The sequence below is a fragment of the Phoca vitulina genome, unplaced genomic scaffold, assembly GCF_004348235.1.
Source record: "Phoca vitulina isolate PV1807 unplaced genomic scaffold, GSC_HSeal_1.0 scaffold24, whole genome shotgun sequence".
NCBI classification, from domain to species: domain Eukaryota; kingdom Metazoa; phylum Chordata; class Mammalia; order Carnivora; family Phocidae; genus Phoca; species Phoca vitulina.
The window spans coordinates 1848215-1863928 of record NW_022589727.1 but is presented as its reverse complement, the minus strand read 5'-3'; the positions used below and the strand labels follow the sequence as shown (position 1 = coordinate 1863928).

General features: G+C 38.0%; 1 non-coding gene across 1 annotated transcript; it reads left to right on the top strand.

The window, feature by feature from the left end:
* Positions 1-7367: 7367 nt before the first annotated feature.
* LOC116642889 lies at positions 7368-7467 on the top strand. Its single transcript, XR_004301419.1, has one exon. It is a non-coding gene; the product is annotated as a U6 spliceosomal RNA (small nuclear RNA).
* The last annotated feature ends 8247 nt before the right edge of the window (positions 7468-15714 follow it).

Here is a 15714-nt window from a genome sequence, read left to right as displayed (position 1 = left end):
AAAAAATTTAATAAAAGTCACCCATAGTCTTAAAAGAAATCACAGCTAATGTTTTGGTGAAGTTCTTTTTCTCTCTCTTTTTTTTAACCCTATATAGCATGTGGAGATCAGCTATTTATTTATTTACGTGTGTGTGTATGTATTTAGTATAATTGTAATCTTACCAAATATATAGTTTGTATCTTAATTTTTCCCTTGTGTTATGTTAGACAAGATTTCCTAAAAAATGTTTAAAAAGTATGCCATTTTCAAACTATACTTAATCTCCACATAACACACCATAATTTATTAAAATATTCTTTATTCTTGAATATTTGCGTGTTCATAATATTTCATTATTGCAATTAACACTTTGATAAACACCACTTAACATCAATGTATAATTCAACACTTATTCTCTCAGGGTAAATTCCCAGATGTAAGCTATCTGGATCAAAATATATCAACATTTATAGTGATGTGGGCTCATATTGCCAAACTGTTCCCCTAAAAATACCAACTTATCATCCATTAAATGAAAGAGAAGGCCCATCTACTTCATAAAAGATTCATCATCAACTTGAATATGATTTTATAGAAAGATCTTAGTCAATTTTGTAGGTGAAAATAATAGCATTGGTTTTATTGCATTGTTTATAAAGTTGAACATTTTATTTCATGGGTATTTGTGTGGGGAATGTGTGGTGTGTGTGTGTGTGGTGTGCGTGAGAGAGAGAGTTGTTTCATCATGACTTTTACTCCCTTGTCTATTTATTGTAAGTAGGCTTTCATCGCTATTAACAATTGTTATTTTTATGGTCCTCATAAAACTTCTAATAATGATAAATGTAGTTTGGAAATTAATGAATTATAACGAGGACTTCTTTATACCAAAATTCATTTATCATAGGAATAAAATTGGAATCTTATGACCCTTTTAAAACACATTTTGAAATAGGTTTAAGTCACTAGGCATGAGCTTTAGAGGCTGATCACTTTCTTCTAAGAACTGGTTTGATTTTCCAACCCCAAATCTATCTGTTGCTCTTCATCACTTTATAACACAGAACCTTCCATGTGGTAGGAGCTACTGAAATTCAGACATAAACTTCCAGAAGAAAATGCTTGTTTTTTGTTTATTTTATGGTTTTTTTTTTTTTTTTTTTTTTTTGTGACAGCAGATGATACATTTCATTATATTAGGGAGGAAGAATTGTTCTTTAAATGCATGGACATATTTAATAAACAATTTTATCTTGGAAGTCTTTAACTTGCTCATTCATTTCCCTTCTTCCCACAGGCCAGGAGTAAGAGCATCATTCCCCAGACATATAATCTCGCTCTTCCATTACCTTCTTCCTTTTCCCCCATTGTCCTTCATGAGTAATAGGGTTTTTTCTTTCTTTCTTTCTTTCTTTTTTTTTTTTTTTTTGCTAATCCTTAAGTGTAATAATCTTACTTCCATCTGTTTTTCCTATATCACTCACAGCTTACTAAAAACTGTTCTTTCTTCAAGCAAGAGAGAGGAGGGTTCTGTCCTTAAAGTACCATGTATATTTTTATTTTAATAGCATATAATATGTACAGTTGGGAAACAGGAATCTTATTCCAGAATGACCTGAAATCATTCATTATAATGCAGCAAAAGTTACATACATAAAATAAATAATATATAATAATATATATAAAATACAGAAAATGATACATATGAAATATATTTTATAAATATATGTAATATGTATATTAAATGATTTCATATTAAAAGAGCTTATGCTTAGCCTCATGGATACAATCCCTGATGGATACAACCTAACAGCATTGTTGCGATCTAAATACCTCATTGTAAGAGTTAAAAAAAGTTGTCACTTGTCAGTGAAATAATGTCTCTGGGAGCAAGTACAAATGGTTGGTGTACAAATCTAAATGAGATCCCTCTGTCTTGGGGTAACACAAATCAGCCTTGGTTTTAGCCAGAATGGAGAATGTGATAATCCGGGAGGTATGAATAGAAAGATCCCACAACTTAATCACTTCTTAAAAATGTACACCGTCATTGGAAATATCGGGGCAGATACACAGATGAAGATGTAATCATATTCATGAAGAAGTACTTAAGTACACATAAGAAAAAGATACCCTCATGATCCATGTACTCTGGAGGAGAACTCACCTGCAGGTGGCTCAGTCCAGGAATCCATGTGATAGTTACTTTGCTCACAGGTTGCTCAGGTAACTCCTTGGAAGCCAGTTTTCCCCATAAGTTGAGTCCAAGGCCAAATTCCGTGGAGGCTTTTGAGGAGGTGCCCGTGTCTGATGCAAGCAGGGGGAGAGCCGGCCCCTACAGTTGCTGCCCGCAGTTGCTGGTCATGGGCAGTCAGCACAGCTGTCGGGGTTTCCCTACGTGCGAAATGAGGCTGCTCTCGGCCCTCAGATTGATTTTCTCCATCTCCCTGCCCCTACTCCATTCTCGATTGCCCCTTCCTCTTTTCTGTGCTCAGGGTCCCCCTTGTTTGACTGTACTTGCTCACCCTAATCTCGTTCAATCTAGTCAACTTGACCAGTCCTCTGGCTATTTCCTATTCCTGGAAATCTGGCTGCTCACCTCCAGCATCACATCTACTGGCCAAATGTCTCAGCTTTCCCCTCGGAATGTCTCCGGAGTCTAATTATCTCCACAGACCCCACTCTCATCTAAGCTACCACTGTCTCTCTCCTGGTTTGTTTCAGAGAACCTCTGAAATGGTCGCTCTGTCTCCTCCCTGCTCGTGGGACAATCTGAAAGCTCCCTACCTTCCTGACCTCACTGCCTGTCACCCCCACTCTTCTACTCTAGTCGCAGTGGCCTCCTCAGTATTCCACACACTTGCCAACAAACTCCTGTATTAGGGTCTTTGTAGTCTGTGTTTTCTCTGCCTGGAAGGTTTTCTCTAGAAAAACCAAATGACCAGGGGCAGCTGGCTGGCTCAGTTGAAACCTCACGACCATTTCTTCATATTCCTTCGTATTCATATTAGCAGGGATTCCATCTCTGGCCTTCTTGTATAAAACAATAACCTATCTGTATTTCCCTTCCTTGCATCATCTTTTATCATAATATATCTCATCTTTTTTAAAGATTTATTTGAGAGAGAGAAAGAGAGCATGAGCGGGGTAAGGGGCAGAAGGAGAAAGAATATTCAGGCAGACTCCCACTGAGCGTGGGGCCCCATGTAGGATTCTATCATGAACCAGGAGACCAGGACCTGAGCAGAAACCAGGAGTTGGATGCTTAACCAACTGAGCCACCCACGCACCCCAATATATCTTGTCTTTGAACAGAGCGTATATATGTGTTGTTTGTCTATTCTTCTAGAATGCAGTCTCCATGAGGGCGAAGATTTTTGTCTTTTTAACATTTCTACTATTTAATCTCCCAGTGCTTAAAACAGTGCCTGGCACAGGATAGCCCCATAATAACTAAGTGGTGAATGAAGGAAGGTATGAATGAATAAATGAATGTATAGTCTTATTACCTCTTTCTTACTTCATTGTATTGGAAATAATACCTCGGGCCCCTCAAACATTTAAAGACTGAGGAAATTTCAGTCTTACTCTCAGTATAGTTTTCCAGAAAGAAAAATAAATATACAACGCAGTTTGCTATGTCCAAAGTCACCAGACACCTAATAGATGAAAGGAGTATTTCTGGGATGGTATATGTATTTACTCATACCCCATCTCATCCTGCTCATTGAGGCAACTTAGAAAGGATGAGAATGAAGTTACTAGTGAAGGAAATGAGACAAATGGAAACCAAGATCAGGAAAGGATGAAGTTAGTTCATATAACTGCAAGCAGGTGTTATTCATCCAGCTTTGATTGTCCCAGTTTAAAAGGAAAGAGGGAATATCCATCAGCTCAAGATTTGTGGTATCTATGAAGAGAAACAGTAGCAGGCCTGTGATTTGCTAGCTTTCCATACTTGTCCTTACTAAAGCCTTTTACATTATAAATTCTTGCATCGTTTCCTGTTTTCCCGGACAACTGGTATGCTCTGTGATGCCTACTAAGCTAACTATTTTATCCCCATTGCCAGGTACACAGTTTAGTTTTAATAAATTTTGAGAACAAAGGAATAAATGAGTGAATGAATGAAGGTTGAATTAAGAGGATAAAGACATTTTAGGGGGGCAGCTGGTGGCTCAGTCAGTAAATCGTTTGCCTTCGGCTCAGCCCATGATCCCAGGGTTCTGGGATCGAGTCCCGCATCGGGCTCCTTGCTCGATGGGGAGCCTGCTTCTCCCTCTCCTCCCTGCTCATGCTCTCTCTCACTATCTCTGTCTCTCTCTAATATAAATAATACATTTTAAAAAATTAAAAAATAAAATAAAAAGGCATTTTAGGGCCTGTGCTGAGACGAGGTGCTTCATGAAGCTGGATTAAGTGACTCAGGACAGGTCAGCTCCAGGTTTGGGTGAATGGTGGGCATATTGAGAAGTTGCAAAGATAGAAATATATTGAATAAACCTCAAATAATTAAATGACTTTCTGCTCTGTAATGCAAGTCTGGCCAGTTCAAAGGAAGCTCTGGATTTAAAAGTCGGTATTTTGATGTGGCAGATCTTAATGAAGGAGTTAAAGTTAATGAGCACTGTTCTGATTTTTGGAATTCTTGGGCATACTAACGTGTTTCAGTCACTGAGCGCTCTCTACCCCCAGGAACAGTGGCCTTGGGCTTAGGATGGGTGTCTGACTTTTTTCCTCTGCCTAGCTTGAATTTTCATCACCTTCACTTATTATTAATTTACTGAGAAGCTACCTTTCGCAAGCATTTTCTAGATATTTGAGATAAGGTGAAAGATCCATACCCTGCCCTCACGTAGCTCAAGTTCATAGAGCAGTGCACAAATAAAGTTGGATATTTGAAACCTTCCTGTAGCCTATGGCATAATTCCTTGGGAAACTCAGCGTCCATCTAGCCAGATGCCAGTCTACAAAGCTGACTGTTAAGTTTCGACTTCAAGCTGCTCACTCAAACCAGAGCCTCTCTTGCCTCAGGGCTGTCCTGTCACGTCAGACTCCCCAGGACTCACCCTGAGAACCAGCCCCTGGTCAGGTGTCTTATCATTCGGAGGATCCTTTTGGCATTCCAAGCGCTGTCCTACTCTAGATCATTCCCCTGCCTCCCTGACCTCTCTCTGTGGCTGCAGTAGACAGTCTGATTTTTTGTACTTGAAGAACAGGATGAATTCAGCAGAACTGAGCCCTGATATCCCTCAAGAATATAACCCTGCAAAATTATTTCAGCTCTCTAATCCACAGTCTGTAAATAGGAGTCATATGCCTTTTTCTGAAGGTTTCTGTGACAGTCAAAGAAGATGAGATATTATTTTATCACAGTGCCTGTCGTAGGGGCTCCTGTTTTCTTTCTCAGCTCCTGTGAACAGAAGTATGGCCGGTAAACAATGCCTGGAGGAAGGAAGTAGAAGCCTAGGAAAATTGAAAGAGTCCATTGAATTCTTAAATTGAAATGATTCCTCTGGAGAGTACCCTTAAGTAAGTTATTGAAAGCAGTAATTTATTAGTAATATTTGGGACACAGTGACCTTGGGAAATGTAGTGTAGTTTTCATAATCACTCTGGTTTATTGTATTCATTTTACACTTCAAGATACAGTGACCTATATGTTACCCAGAAAAAAATTTGCAATAACTAAGAATCACCATGACTATTAATTGTTTTTAATTCAAGTCTATCAAGCTGCTGTAGCACCATGTAAAATATTTAGCAATTAAACATACAATTACAGAAAAAAGCTTTTCCAGAAAAAAAAGATAATTTTCTAATTTTTCTTTGAATAATGCCAGCCTGTGTGTGTGTGTGTGTGTGTGTGTGTGTATGTATGTGTTTGAATAGCACTGAAGTTTGGGGTGTCATTGTACTCTTTAACTGTTGATTTGCATTTGAAGTCCTCCGATGAGTGTAGTCTAAAGTGCCAATTTAGTTATATTTTTATTCAGTCAATCCCCCCACACTTGCTCACACTTGCTGTTCCTGAGGCTATGAACCTTTATTAAGGTTATAAAATGCTTCGACCTTCATAAAAGGCACAGTGACTTCCCTTGAGGTCCAAAGCATTAATGATGAGGTGAAATGCAAAATCATTATCTGAGGGCAGCATCTCTCCTACCACAGAAGCTATTCAAATCATCCGATTGAAAGGCAAACCTACCCAAAAGCTAATAAAGAATTCTCCCTGGCAGTTGAAATATTGGACAAATTGCTTTTCAACCTATGATAGGATGTTAACTGGGTGACAGCCAAATGATGCTGCTGGTTCAGTATATTCCGCCTCTGTAAGCTGGGTAATTGATGGTCTTTGGGTCCAGAGGTCAAAAGTTGTTGGTGAGTTTGCACTGAGAAACTTCAGTGTGGAAATGGGCCAGTGGTGAGTGTTTATTACTTGCCATTGTTTTAGCACCAAGGCCTCTAAGAGGAGAGCCATGCTTCATTCAGGGTTAGTGTCACATTTGCATTCAAGTGTTCATGAAAACTTGTAAGTGCATCGGTGAAAAATTGAATGCTGACAGCATGAGAAAATGTCACTTATATGAAAACCAGTAAAGACAGGGTCTTCCCTTCTTCCCTTCTCAAACAGAGAGCTGTGTGCACCTGTGTATGTAATACCCATAGGTGATGCTGGTGACAAGTAAGTGTCTCTAGTAAAACCAGTCTGTTCATTTCATCCTAGATTTAAAGGTTATATTAAAAATAGCCTCGAGTGTTTGAGACTAGAAGGTCCATGTTGACCAGTATTTACTCTACCTTTGTATATTGAAACTTACTCATTTTTTGCATGATGAAAAGAAAGAGTTCTCCATAAATACATTAAAATCCAAATTCTGTGTAGTCCTATATTTATTATGAAGTGGGTGTTCTTGGGCTTCTATTATGTAACATATAATTTGGTATATGATATCAGAGACAAAGAGTGTTCTGGTTAAAAGGGATCTAAAAAATCATCTAGTTCATGGGTTCCCATCTAGTTCCTGAGTCCACAGAGGATCACCAGTCTACAATGGTAGAAATGTAGGTTGATAATCATGTTCAGTATTTCATAAAAGTTGCTGGAAATCATACATTTACTAGTTGATGTAGGGTTCAACTTTATTTGCTTTTGACTGGCTTGATACCAACTCAGGGCGTAAGTAATACTATTATGTATGTTCTCACTGCTACTCAGAAGCTTTGGTTAGCAGTAAAGTAATTTGTGAGAAGTACATAAAATCTGGGTTTTCTGTTCAGGCTAGCCAACTAAACTTAACCTTAATCACTATGTAGTTCTTGACACTGTTGAAGCATTTTCTCATATAAATTAGGCACGAAAGCATAAGAAACAGTACTGGCATTTGCTTTGATAGCATATACACTAAAATTGGAATGATACAAAGAATGGTGTGTCCCCTGAGCAAGGATGGCATGCAAATTCATGAAGCATTCCATAATTTTAAAAGGAAAGGCTATTCTAACACACAATTTTTGTACTGGAATTTGCTAACTTGTAATACGGAATTTTCCTTTTGACCAATAATCAGTATTCCTCTCTAAGTCACTTGGACATTGCTCGTTTCTAAGAAATTGAAACTCTAATCATTGTGACAGCTACCTTGAAAAAATAATTGTACAGAAATTAACTTATCTTCATTTGGTTTTAATTTTTAAATGTTTGTGAAAGGAGAGGGGATGGGGAAGAGGAGTGGGTGGTTGCTTTTGTAAGTATAAAATAAATGAACATGTACTGGATACCAAAACACAAGCAAACACTAGCATGGGAATGAGAATCAGGAGATCTGGTTTCTGGCAATGACTCGGTCAACATCTATGGCAGTTTTAAAACATTGCTTTATTTATCTTAGTTATTAATTTCTAGTCATACCAAATAATCTCTAAGCCTCTTCCAGTGATGCACTTCAGTGATGAAGCAACATTTTTTTGTTGTTGAATGTACTTCATATTCTCAAGAAAGATATTTAGGAGATTTTGATCCTGGAGTTATTTATACTGGGACTTTAGGCATATTGAATGTAGGAGGTCTGCTTCCCAAAGACTCAGCAATCTAGTTTCCTCACTTCTTAAGGGCATGAGTAAGAGACTTCTAATAAAGGAGGATTTTAAAGTAAATTTACCTTAAGCCTAGTTAGACTATGGTAGCCTATGAAGATTCAAGAAGTGAATTAAGTAAAGGCTGAGAAACATTTGGGTAATGCCTTCTAGTTACACCCAACAGGGAGTGTTTGGACTCTGGTTTCTTGGGGAAAAGAGAAGTCATGAGAGTAGCTTAAAGAACTAGTGGTGCTTAAACCCATCTCGCTCAATATTTCCTGCAATATAATAGAGAAAAACAGAGATCAGCAGAACTACATGTGAAACAACACACTCAACATTCTTGGAGAAAGAGTGTGGCTTAACTTAAAAATAACTGTAACCAAAGCGAAGAAGAAGGAAAAAGAGAGAAAAATAAAACCAAGTCCCAGCAAATGATCTCTTATGTTCCCACAATGCCACAAGATTTTGAGGTCAAGCAAGAAGTGTAAAAAAAAAAAAAAAAAAGTACAAGGAAGAAACAAGAACAGAGCTAATGAGCAGAGTAAAGTTAAGCCAAAAACATTGCCAGGAAGTAAGCAAAACGGGTAAAGGGGGTTGAAAGGTACAAGCTTCCAGTTATAGAATGAGTGAGTCACGGGGATGTAATGTACAGCATGGTGAGTATAATCAGTAATGCTGTATTGCATATTTCAAAGTTGCTAAGAGAAGAAATCTTACAGGCTCTCATCACAAGGAAAACATTTCTCTGCAGTGATGGATGTTAACAGGACTTGTAGTGGTGATTATTTCATAATGTATACAAATATTGACTCATGTACACTTGAAACTAATATAATGTATGTCAGTCATACCTCAGTAATAATAAAAAAAAAATACAAGGGGAGGCAAAAAGGGAGTCACTTTAGAAAAAGAAATTGAATGAATGAATGTATGAACAGATTTTTATGTCCAGCTAAGGTGTCTGTCAAACTTTACGACTTAAAAATAACTACAAAACAGTTTTGTTTTTTTTTTAACATATAGTGTATTATTAATTTCAGGGGTAGACTTTAGTGATTCATCACTTGCATATAACACCCAGTGCTTATCACATCATGTGCCCTCCTTCATGCCCATCACCCAGTTACCCCCTTCCCCACCCACCTCCCCTCCAGCAACCCTGTTTGTTTCCTACAGTTAAGAGTCTCTAAACAGTTTTAAAGATTTTATTTATTTGACAGAGAGAGACACAGCGAGAGAGGGAACACAAGCAGGGGTAGTGGGAGAGGGAGAAGCAGGCTTCCCAAGGAGCAGGGAGCCTGATGTGGGGCTTGATCCCAGGACCTGGGACCATGACCTGAGCCGAAGGCAGACGCTTAACGACTGAGCCACCCAGGCACCCCTCTAAACATTTTTGAACTCAAACAACTTAGAACATTCAGTATGTATGAGCTCTCCATGAAGAATTTATTAGATTAGCTTTATTCAATTAATAGATGAATGGGAAAACTTCACCAAACACTGATGATGGGTTTTTTAATGCATGTAACTGTGGACCTAAGACACAAACCCAGGTATGGGTGAGGGTGGAAGATGAACACATGGATATTGTATTTTGTGGCAAAGCAGAAATAAAGCAACTAAATATGAGTGGAGACGACAGAGGGGAAGTAGAAGGTAGAATAAGCTCATTGGTTGATGTATAGGGAATAGGTAGGATTTCAAGGGTACTGTTAAAATGTAACAAACCAGAAAATAAAGTTCTACTAGGCTCCAAACTGAATTTTTACTTGAAACTCTTTCCCAAAGAAAATATAGAACAGGGGGCATTATAGAGGATATAAAGCCAAAGGTGACAAGTAGAATGAAAATATAATTCCTCCTAGTTATCATTTTTTAAAGATTGTATTTATTTATTTGAGAGAGAGGAGCAGGAAGCCTGATGCAGGGCTTGATCCCAGGACCCCGAGATCATGACCTGAGCCAAAGTCAGACACTTAACCAACTGAGCCACTCAGGTACCCCCCTAGTTATCATTTTTTAAAAAGATTTTATTTTAATTATTTGAGAGAGAGAGAGCATGAGAGACAGAGAGCACAAAAGAAGGTAGAGTCAGAGGGAGAAGCAGACTCCCCGCTGAGCAGGGAGCCGGATGCGGGACTCGGTCCCGGGACTCTGGGATCATGACCTGAGCCGAAGGCAGTCGCTTAACCGACTGAGCCACCCAGGCGCCCACCTAGTTATCATTTTTAATTAAAGAGCAAATAATGCCATTTTGTAAAGAACTAAATGTAGCAAGTATAACCTGATATACATAATTATAAAATTATTGTGACAAAAACTGAGACCAACAGAATCGAGACATTCAAGTTAAAGGACACACATCAGTCATATCAATAAATATGAATGAAGTTAACTTGTTAAAACAATGTGATTTTCACTTTGGTTTACATAGCTATGCCCAGCCATATGCTGTATACAAGGGGAAAAATTAAAGTGATTCAGAAAAGCAAGCAAACAAAACAGACAAAGGTATACTGGGCCCACAGAAACAGTAAGAAAGAAGGGATGTGAACTTGATATCAGATAAAAGAGTATTTAAGCCAAAGAGCAATAAAATTGATGAGAGAGATGTTTTAGTGCTAAATGCCATGATTCAAAATGATAAGAAACTAAGAATATGAATTAACAAAAGAATTCAGCAACCATATTTATGTAGTAAAAACTCTAGAATATAGAAATGGCATAAGTATAGAAGTTTTTATAGACTGAATTATGAATTATAATTCATAATTATAGAAATACAACAATCTCAGATCCAGACAGATCAAGTGGACAAACCAAAAATTAATTAAAGAGCCGGAATACCTGAACAACTTAATAAAATAGATCTTACCATTATACACCAAATTTTAGGCTTTGATAATAGAAAATACACTTCCTTTCCAGGTGCTTATGGAACATTTACAAAGTTTTCCATACACCAGCTCACAAGGAAAACATCAAGATGTCCTATAATGCAGAAGTACTACAAAATATACTCTCCACTTAAAATGCAATAGAACTAGAAATTATTAACAAATCAAAAAATTAAGAGGCCCTTCCACCAAGAATTAAAAAAAAAGAATTTTTCTATTGGACAACTCTTAGGTGAAACAGAGACATACAGATTGAAACTACAGAATTCAGTCAAATAATAAAGATACTACATATAAGAAACTCCGGGATATGGTGTAAGCAGTGGTCAAAGAAAAATTCATAATACAAACACTTCCACCAGTAGAAATTAAAAAAAAAAAAAATGAAAACAAATACTCAGCTCAAGAAACTAGAAAAAGGACAAGCCAAAGAAAGCCCAGGAAAAGAAATAATATAAAAAAGCAGAAGTTCAGGTAGATTAGAGGAAAACAGTAGATTTGGGTGTGTGCAAGTATGTGTGTGTGCACGCGTATTTTTGCAAGTTTCCTTGGGATTGGATGTGGGGGTGTTTCAGTGAGAAACCGTGTATTCTTTTGGATTTCAGGAAATTTTATGAAAAACACAGATAGCATTAGGATATAAAACATTTATATGTACTTTTAAATACACTTCTTTATTGTTTGAACTGAAATGGCCACACAGCAGTTCAGACCTACCCTAAACGGCACTTAGAATAAAGGTGATACCACAAGCAAACTGCTGATTCAGCAGGTATATTGTGCGCGCGCGCGCGCGCGCGCGCGCGCGCACACACACACACACACACACACACACACACACACACGGAGATTTTTTTTCTGTAATTCATTATTTTACAACTTGAAAAAGGGAATGTATGAGATTTTCATTACATAAACTCTGATTGCTTGTACCGAAATGGCAAGAGGGGACTAATCCTTTACAGACCCCAAGCAGGGTTGTTTCGTTCATCTCTGTAACCGATAATAGGAATAAGGGAATCTATAATGCGGAGTATCTGTACCAGCCAGTGTGGTGACACGAGAAAAACAATGGACATTACTCTTGAGTGAATGAGAGGTATAATCAATGCCGTGTTTCTTCAGTTATGTTTGGGTTTTAGAATTATATTCTTCCAGCTTTCTTAATGCCCAGCATTACCACAGTTCTTTCGGTGGGGGGAAGCTCTTCAATAGGTTGAGTCTGAAATGCTGCCTCACTCCCCGTTTTCCATGAAGCACTCCTGTGAAATGCCTTATTATCAAAAACAATTGCATCTTAGCCGAGCACGTGTTTTGATTGGATGAGCTGGAGACAGGATGTCTTATTTCATAGAATATGTCTACAACGTGAGGCTGAGAACAGTTGTTCTGAGGGTTGAGATTTTATCTTACACACGAGGGCCTCACATATTCCAGGCTTTCAGAATATCTATTGAACGACTATGTCAAAGAGTGAACAATTGTTCATTTTTAACAATTTCTATGCAGATACAGTATTCTCTTCTTTAGACACATTACAGGTTGTCAGTTCCTTTTGTTGTTGATATCTCCCTAAAATTTCAGCCCCCAAGAACAAAAGAATATGGTAGTTCTACAAGACTAGGCCTAAATTATATTTCCCTGGTCAGAAAAATAGTTTAATTACTTTATAAACTTTTCTCATTTAAAACAAATTTATCCTGTGTCTTTGATGATTACCATAAATTGCAGCCATGCTTCTTCTAATATATTCTATTACTATTTGGTTTCTCAGAAGATTTAAAGGGTGCCAATTTCCTGTAAAATTTATCAGACAATAGTCAGCAGTGCTGTTTAGAGCAAACTTATAAAAACACAACGTACAGAAGATTTATCACATTGCTTGCATTTTAGCATGTTTCTAAGACCAGTAACCTAGTTTCTTCTTGCCTGCTTTTGACAAGAGTAAGCTTAATATTAAATATTAACTCTCCTCCCTGTAAAAAGGCATAGATATTATTTATTCAGGATACATTTGTTATAAAATTATTTAGAGATTTTCATACTCTACTGCAATGCCTGTATAAGGATAATTCCTCCTTATTTGATTTGATTGTCTTTCCCCGTAAATTTTATTTAGTAGCCTTGTCACCTACCCCTGCCTACACACACACACACACACACATACACAGAAACACTCCTTCAACATATATATCCTTTTGGTTCTGAATCTTGATGAATATACCTGCTAACAGATCTACTTTCACTATTTGGCTGTCTGAGGAAGTTGACTACATAGGACCACTTCTTTCATTTATATTCTTTCTATCTCACCATACCCCATCCTTCTCACAGAATACTTTATTGATAAAAATCTGGAATTTTCTTCAGAGGGAGGGAAGCCCAGACTATGGGCTTTGGCCCAGCCCAGGGACCTCATTGAAGTGATCCTTCTCCTGATGTGTGCAGCTCCCTGATCCTCTCACTAAGGTGAGAAGGGCAAGACGAGCCACAGCCAACTTTTTGGATTAAGCCAGTATCATTGAGTAGAACCCTAAAATCCTACCTGATCTGCAAACGTAGATTGCAGATCTAAATCATTAAATTTTTTAGGGGTTCTGAGGGAGCAGCTCTAGGTTGCCTGAAGGTGTCTAAGTCTGGTTCCTTCAGAAGATGGCACCTCTCTGAGCAAAAGACGACGTGGAAAAGAGAAGCATAAAATCTCATCTGTTGAGCTCTCATTCCATATCCACCACTAAGTTGTTTATTTTACTTTCTTAGATTACTTAAAGTCATTAAATTCACACCCTAGTCTTTGGTAGGTAGACATTGTCATGAGGACATTCAAGATCACACAGCCCCTAAGTGTCAGAACTGCAGCTAACATGCATCCCCCCACCCCCCGCATGAAGAAGCATCCCCCTCAGAGCCCCCACAGCTGCTCTGCCAGCCAAGGTGACAGAGATCCTGGACTCACATCAAAACTGAGGACTGGCCTTATATTTTAAGTCTCTGTAGATATTTATATTATATTCTTCTTAAAAATTACGTTCTTTTAAATACCTAATGGAAACAGGTCTCTAATAAAATCCATGTTCTTCTTCTTTCAAAAGTATGGAGTTGGGCTGGGACTCAGCTGTCTTACTGGGTACCCCATACCTTTGCAGAGGCATTGCCATGTAACTGAATTCTCTCCTGGCCCCCCAAAATTTGGATGTCTTGCTGTATATACTCTTTTCTTCCTACTGGCTGAGATGAGCAGAGCACCACTGCTCATGAAGTCATTTGTTGAAGATAGCGGAGCCACTGTCCCTCTGGGTCTCTGAATCATGGCATGTGGGTAGCTGGCTGCCCATTGCCTAAAACACCCATCCTGGACTGTTACATGAGTAAGAGATCTTTTTATTTCCTAAACCAGTGAATTAATGTTGGGTGTCTTGTGGCAGCAGAATAGCTTTGTCTATCCTAACCAAGGAGCACTCTGTTTGTATGTTTTTTATTAGTTTACGAACCATGAGATCATGAACCAAGGGCCAGATGCTCAACCAACTGAGCCACCCGAGTGCCCCATCTCTCATAGGCATTTCTAACTTCCTACAACTAAGACATGGTTATTTTTATGGAATAATTATTGCAGAAAGTTGTCATTTCAAACTTAGTATTTTTTCTTTCTTCACATAACAGCTTAATCCAGTGTCTCAACAATACACTTAAATTTGTTTTCATGATCTTAGAACAGGTGGGCACATATTAAGAAATGTCAAACTCCATCAGCCCTGCTGAATACAGGTATTCCACATGGTGATTTTCAGTATAGTAGAAAAAAAAAAATCTGTCAAAATAGCAAGACAGTAATATGTATTTTCAGTCTTCATCTCTCACCTTATCCCAACTACAAATGTTTTCTCTTTGTTTATATATCTACTTTTACCATTCATGTCCCTGGAATTCTCAGCTGTGTGATGTAAGTTATGGAGACATCCTTTGGATTCTATCACATTTTATTTTATTTTATTTTTTATTTTTTTTTTTTTTTAAAGATTTTTATTTATTCATTCGACAGAGAGAGACAGCGAGAGAGGGAATACAAGCAGGGGGAGTGGGAGAGGGAGAAGCAGGCTTCCTGTGGAGCAGGGAGCCCGATGTGGGGCTCGATCCCAGGACTCTGGGATCATGACCCGAGCTGAAGGCAGACGCTTAACGACTGAGCCACCCAGGTGCCCCTCTATCACATTTTAAATCAAAACCCATTACACTTGAGGAAAAAAATACAAAATCTTTAACTTGGTCCACAGTGGACATGGTCAGGCCCATGCCTTCGTAACTTCAAGTTACGAGAATGATGTATGTCTTCATCATTCTCAACATACAGTAGGCTTGCTTTTTTGTTGTCGTTGTTGTTTGTTCTGGGGTTTTTTGGTCAGTTTTTTCTTTTCAACACTGAAGCACTTTCCTACTTTAAAGCCTTCTCCCTTACTGTTCCCTTTTCAGGAATACCTTTTCCCTACTTTTTTCTACATTTCAAGTTAAAGGACATTCTTTGAAAAAGGCTTTCCCTAACCTTCAAATATGGTGCCCTGTTATAACTGAACACTTAACAGTATATTAATTTACTTTTGTATCTAATTGTTAGTTTAATAGTCATGGATTCGCTGGAGTGAATACATATTATTTTGTCTCCTCAGCATTCCTCTGCACAGAAATACCTTTCTGGAAACTTCTTCCCCATTCCATCTATGTTATCTTTCCTAGAAAGGTCTTTTATGTAATTGTA